A 7,500-nucleotide genomic window follows, 5' to 3' on the forward strand; every position below is an offset into this window, starting at 1 on the left:
CTTCACTCATTCTTTCCATGTGTCCAAACCATCCTAATATTCTTTCATCAACCCTATCTCCCAAATCTTTTTTCACCCCTGTTCTCCTCCTCACCTCCTCATTTCTCACTCTATCCAGCCTAGTAACCCCCACCATACTTCTCAGACACCTCATCTCAAACACATTCAAACTCCTTCTCTCTTCTTCTCTTATGTTCCACGTTTCTGCCCCATACAGTGCTGTTGGCACAATCACTCCTTCATACAGTCTCCTCTTCGCATCCATTCCCAAATGTCTATTCCTCATTACACTCTTTAAACCACCAAGGCATTTACTCGCTTCTCTCAATCTACATTCTACCTCCACCTTCACTCCACCTTTTCCTGCTACACTTGCACCCAAGTATCTAAAACTATCCACTTCCTCCAGTCATTCTCCCTTAATGTTCACTTCCAGTCTACTGCCACTTTCACCCCTTGTACATCTCATCACCTTACTTTTACCCACATTTATCTTTAGCTTTCTTCTATCACATACTCTCCCAAACTCTGCCACCAGCTTCCTCAATCCCTCCTCTGACCCTGCCACAAGCGCAGTGTCGTCCGCAAACAACAGCTGGCTCACCTCCCACTTTTCTCCATTTTCTTTAACCATCTCCAATCCCTGACCCACTACCCTAGCATTCACCTCTCGCACCACCCCATCCATGTATAAGTTGAACAGCCAGGGCGACATAACGCATCCTTGACGAAGTCCCACCTTTACTTCAAACCACTCACTCTCTCCATTTCTAATCCTGACACATGCTCTACTACTCTCATAAAAACTCTTGACAGCTCCCAAAAGCTTTCCTCCTATCCCATAAATCTGCATAACCTCCCACAGTGCCTTTCTGTCTACCCTATCATAAGCCTTTTCCAGATCCATAAAAGCCCAAAAAACATCCTTCCCCTTTCCTATAGCTTTCTCACATATCTGTCTTACCACAAAGATCTGATCTACACAACCTCTACATGTCCTAAATCCACACTGTTCCTCACCAATTACTCCTTCTGTTCCTCTCCTAATCCTCTCAATTAAGATCCTCCCATAAGCCTTCCCTACTACACTTAACAGGCTAATCCCTCTGAAACTACTACATTCACACTTGTCCCCTTTTCCCTTGTAAAGAGGAACTATACAGACACTTCTCCAGTCCTCCGGTACTCTACCCTCTCTCCAGCAAACATTAAATAACCTCACCAACCAGTCCACCATCACTGAACCTCCCTTTTTCAGACATTCTGCATGGCATCCATCCAGTCCAGGTGCCTTACCTGCTTTCATAATCTTTACAACTGCCTTCACCTCATCCTTCCTTATTTCTCCTCCATTCTCCTCACTCATCACTCTCATTTTCTTCGCATTTCCCACTGCAGCTATCTTTCCTTCCCTATCCTCCTTCACATTTAGCAACTCCCTAAAATATTCTGCCCATCTTCCCCTTACTGCCATCTCTTCCATTATCATCTCTCCATCTGTACCTTTTACCTTTTCTTCCCTACTTGATTCGCCTCCTCTTCCTCTCTTAATTTCTTTCCAAAACATCTTTTTATTACTTTCAAAATTTTCTGTCATACTCCTACCCCATTTCACATCTGCTCTCCTCTTTGCCTCCTTTACCTTTTGCTTTACTTCTCTTTTCTTTTCTTTGTACGTCTCATATGACTCCCCCGTCCTCTTTTGTAACCAATCTGTGAATGCTCGCTTCTTCTCTTCTACAACCTTCTTTGTTTCCTCATCCCACCATTCACTACCCTTTCTTCTATTTCCCCCTGTCCTTCTTGTTCCACACACCATCCTTGATAATAATAATAATAATAATAATAATAATAATAATAATAATAATAATGATAATAATAATAATAGTAATAATAATAATAATAATAATAATAATAATAATAATAATAATAATAATAATAATATAATAATAATAATAATAATAATAATAATAATAATAATAATAATAATAATAATATTAATAATAATAATAATAATAATAATAATAATAATAATAATAATAACAATAATAATAATAATAATAATAATAATAATAATAATAATAATAATAATAATAATAATAATAACAATAATAATAATAATAATAATAATAATAATAATAATAATAATAAAATAATGATAATAATAATAATAATAATAATAATAATGATAATAATAATAATAATAATAATAATAATAATATAATAATAATAATAATAATAATCATAATAATAATCATAATAATAATAATAATAATAATAATAATAATAATAATAATAATAATAATAATAATAATAATAATAATAATAATAATAATAATAATGATAATAATAATAATAATAATAATAATAATAATAATAATAATAATAATAATAATAATAATAATAATAATAATAATAATAATAATAATAATATTAACAATAATAGAAATAATGATAATAATAATAATAATGATAATAATAATAATAATAATAATAATAATAATAATAATAATAATAATAATAATAATAATAATAATAATAATATTAATAATAATAATAATATTATTATTAATAATAATAATAATAATAATAATAATAATAATAATAATAATAATAATAATAATAATAATAATAATAATAATAATAATAATAATAATAATAATAATAATAATAATTATAATAATAATAATAATAATAATAATGATAATAATAATAATATTAATAACAATGATAATAATAATAATAATAATAATAATAATAATAATAATAATAATAATAATAATAATAATAATAATAATAATAATAATAATAATAATAATAATAATAATAATAATAATAATAATAATAATAATAATAATAATAATAATAATAATAATAATAATAATAATAATAATAATAATAATAATAATAATAATAATAATATTAATAATAATAATAATAAAAATAATAATATAATAATAATAATAATAATGATAAAATAATAATGATAGTAATAGCAATAATAATAATAATTATACTCCTCAACTTCTTCAAGACTCTCACCATCAATTACAATCTCTTTACTTTGAATTTTCGTGTTGAACATTACTTTGGTTTTACTTTTATTCATTTTTAAACCTACTTTGACACTTTCCTTGTTTAGATCACTAAGCATATCTTGCAAGTCTTCTGCTCTTTCTAGAATAAGAATAATGTCATCCGCAAAACTTAGGTGGTTCAAATAATCGCCATTAATCTTTAAACCTTTCTTTTCCCAACTCAATCTTCTGAAAATATCTTCCAAACAAGCTGTAAATAATTTGGCTGAAATTATATCACCTTGCCGTACTCCTTTCTCGATCTTGATCTTTTCTGTATCTTTATGTAGTCGAATTATAGCGGTACCTTTCGCGTAAATCTTTTCTAAAACTCTTACGATCTGTTCGCTTGTACCCTAATTACGTAGCGAGTTTAGTATTGCTATTTGTCCTGCCGAGTCAAAAGCCTTCTCGAAGTCTACAAAACCTAAACACAGAGGTATATTGTATTCTGTCGTTTTCTCGATTAGTTGGTTTATCGCCTGCAAGTGGTCTAGAGTCGAATATCCGCTCCTAAAGCCTGCCTGTTCCCTCGGTTGGTTTCCATCTAAAACTTGACTTAGTTTATTTGTAATGATCTTGGAGAATATATACATTTGATAGCAGGCTAATCGGTCGATATTTACTATGGTCCTTCTGGTCTCCTTTTTTATGAAGCAAATTCACCATAGCATTACACCGCGCATCTCCTCGTTTCCCATACATAATTCTCATTTCCCGTATGATAATGATAACGATTTTATTATCATCATTATCATTATTGTTATTATAAATTTTTTTTTCTATTATTCTTGTTGCCATTGTCATTATCATCATCATTACCATCATTACCATTATTATCATTTTTATCATTATTATTATTATCATTATTATTATTATTATTGTTATTATTATCATTATTGTTATTATTATTATTATTATTATTATTATTATTATTATTATTATTATTATTATTATTATTATTATTATTATTATTATTATTATTATTATTATTATTATTATTATTATTATTGTTATTATTATTATCATTATTATTATTATTATTATTATTCTTATTATTATTATTATTATTATTATTATTATTATTATTATTATTATTATTATTATTATTATTATTATTATTATTAATGATTATTATTATTATTATTATTATTATTATTATTATCATTATTATTATTATCATTATTATTATTATTATTATTATTATTATTATTATTATTATTATTATTATTATTATTATTATTATCATTATTATTATCATCATCATTATTATTATCTATATAATATTACGATAGCGTGTGTGTTATCTATTTATTTTGTGTGTCACGCAAAACTGAATGGTTGAAATAAGTCGTGTTTGTTCCGTAGACTTTATTATTATTATTATTATTATTATTATTATTATTATTATTATTATTATTATTATTATTATTATTATTATTATTATTATTATTATTATTATTATTATTATTATTATTATTATTATTATTATTATTATTATTATTATTATTATTATTATTATTATTATTATTATTATTATTATTATTATTATTATCATTATTATTATCATAATTACTATTGTTACTATCATGATCATTCTTACCATCACTATAATTGTTTCTATCGTTAATATTGTTAATATTACAATTTTTGTTATTATTTCTTGCTAAACTGGATATCCGCTGACGTTCTGATAATCTGTGTAGCTGATTGCTCAAAACTGCGGAAGTTTCCAGTATTCATCTGTTGAACCAGTACCTACACATTTCGATGTTTCTTACCTCTTCTGTAGCTGGGGATGGAATACTATATATCTATCTATATATCGAGAGTTTTTTCACCTTACAAGGGAGGTAGACAAGTCAGAGGCGAGGCACGTACCTATTCCCACCCATTTCACTTCCTTTCACCACCTCCCATCTCAGCTCCTCATGGATGACGAGTCATCCCTACATCCGCCAACTGTCCTGGATCAAACGAAATGCAGCGAGACACTACATCTACAGCAATGTCACTTCATTTCATCGGCGACCTTCCCCCCCCCCCCGCTCCGTCCCCTCATGCAGAAAAAGAGAAGACGGGGAGAAAACTCTTCGGGCTACGTCAAAACATCATTCACACATAAGTACCCCATACCCCCCACCCTCCCCTCCTTGCATAACAGTATCGTCTATACACATTCTCCACTCATCTATATCTCCTGTCTTCTCCCCTTCTTGCTCTGCAGATATCCCCCTCTGCAGATATTCGCCCTAAACGAGTGACCAAGACGTAGCTTGCGTAGAATTGTCGTAGACAGGATGAACCCATTTCAGGCGATGACTGAAGAGGAGTTCGTAGAACGCTTCCGGCTAAAGAAGGACACTGTTGAAAATAGGATGAATGATCTTCAACATCATCTGGTAGGAACAGTTGACCAAAGGGGTCAAATGGAACTCTCCAGTACTACTGTTGAAGTAGCCTAAATGGTTTTGTCAATTAGAACTGTGTAAGTACTGCAAACTGAAAAAATACATGTTTCTCTTGCATATATGTTCAATATCAGTATGTAATATTCATCATGGATACACACGTCTGTGAAACCTTACATTAATATCTGCCTGTAGTGTTCCCTGTGGTATTAATAGTCTCTTGTGATATTCAGTGTTGTAAGCAGGGAGGGCTCCAAGGGTATGTGATGTGTGTGTGTGTGGGGGGGGGGGGAGGGTTAAGCCAAATATGCCACTTTCGAATAAAAAATTTCCTGCTGTTATATGTTTAGCAAAAAACAAAAAAAAAACAGAAAACCATTAATAACAAGAGTTTCTCACAGCTGGAAATTAGTCTGATATAATTACTGTGTTGATGATGGCATAATGATTATAAACTACAATGCAGCTGACACTTGTGAGTGGGAATGTAAGGAAAAGGAAAGTGAAATGGCTGTCTGCTATAGTAGTAGCTGTGTAAAAAGGTGAATTATTTCTTTGGCTCCCGAATGTGATGAAATTAATTTACGAATAGGATTTATGGTGAAAGATGCTGTGATTAAGTGGTCTCTAATATTGATTTCTTTTTTCTTTTTTTCTTTTTTTTCAAAATTCCAGGATCATCTGTTCTCCCTCATCTACAAGTGCTAATTGCACTTGGGTGTATGACGACAAGAAGCAATCAAAATATCATGGGAGATTGCTACAGCATCTCCCAATCTACTGTTAGCAGATGCCTTTCCCGAGTGGCCAGTGTAGCAGGACTAAGGCCTCGATATGTAAAATTTGATGAAGTCCAGGAACTGCAGAATATTACGCAAGAATTTTTATATGATAAGTGGGATGCCTGGTGTTGTGGAATGCATCGACTGCACACACATTGCCATACTGAAGCCAACGTGCAACAATCCAGAGTATTTTAGATGTAGAAAAGGATATTTCTCATACAATGTTCAAGCAATATGTAGGTCAAATTTAAATATTCATAATGTTGTTGCACGATGGCCAGGCAGTGTGCATGATAGCCGAGTTTTTCGAAACATCCAAATTTGTCAGGCATTTGAGGTAGCAGAATACCCTGGTCATCTTCTTGGTGACAGTCGGGTGTTCATGCACAAAATATTTGCTAATACCTCTTCAGCACCCACAAGACGAGAATGAAGAGATATAATTCTAGCCACATTGAAACAAGAAATACGATAGAAAGAGCTTTTGAAAAACAGATTTGCATATTTAGGTAAAGTTATGAGGACAGAGCAGGAGACAGCAAAACAATAATTGTTGCTTCATTCGTTCTTCACAATTTGGCTGTGACAACTAGAATAATTGATCCTGCTCAGATTTGTGATGTGAATGATAGGGAACAGAATGTTGGTGCTGTGGCTCACAATGAAATAAATTCACAACTTAGAAGGCCAGGCTAAGAGAAGAGAAATAATCAGGAACTATTTTTAAAACTGCGAGAGCCGCACTACCCATTTGTCAACGTATAAGTAGGTAAAGAGCTGCATGGCCTCAGCCCTTCTTTGCTTGCCGCTGAGGCCGTAGCCTTGATAGGTTGCCACGCTAACCAGTCAGCTATGGAGGCCTTTGCTTGACTTTGTGACTAAAAATATAATAGGCCGGCAACTTGGGTTATCATAAATTATTTCCACTTTTATTCCCTTGTTTATATACCATTAATTAGGAACTCTGAAAACATTAATCAATAAATATACGATACTTAACATATCATTAATTAACCTTACAAACTTTCATTATAATCAATGGTAAAGGAAACAGAATTAGAGATCGATACTGTCACTTTTTTATTTTGTTAAACACAAATAGCCAACCATAATCACCTATTCTTAGAAAAGAAGAACTAAAGTTGATAAGGTAACTACTTTATCATTATTGCACTCCAATAACTGTTTAGTGGAAAAAGAACACCTGAGTTCAGTAATGCTTATAGA

The 7,500-nt window shown here is 30.7% G+C and overlaps 1 long non-coding RNA gene across 1 annotated transcript in view; it reads left to right on the forward strand.

The window, feature by feature from the left end:
• Positions 1-6,213, forward strand: part of LOC143025223 (uncharacterized) — a 60,447-nt gene extending 54,234 nt beyond the window's left edge. The window contains exons 2-3 of the long non-coding RNA XR_012966373.1: positions 5,305-5,565; positions 6,164-6,213. This is a non-coding gene — a long non-coding RNA (uncharacterized LOC143025223). The remainder of the gene's footprint in view (positions 1-5,304; positions 5,566-6,163) is intronic.
• The last annotated feature ends 1,287 nt before the right edge of the window (positions 6,214-7,500 follow it).

Source organism: Oratosquilla oratoria, chromosome 5 (genome assembly GCF_046742065.1).
Source record: "Oratosquilla oratoria isolate Oo_2021 chromosome 5, ASM4674206v1, whole genome shotgun sequence".
Lineage (NCBI taxonomy): Eukaryota > Metazoa > Arthropoda > Malacostraca > Stomatopoda > Squillidae > Oratosquilla > Oratosquilla oratoria.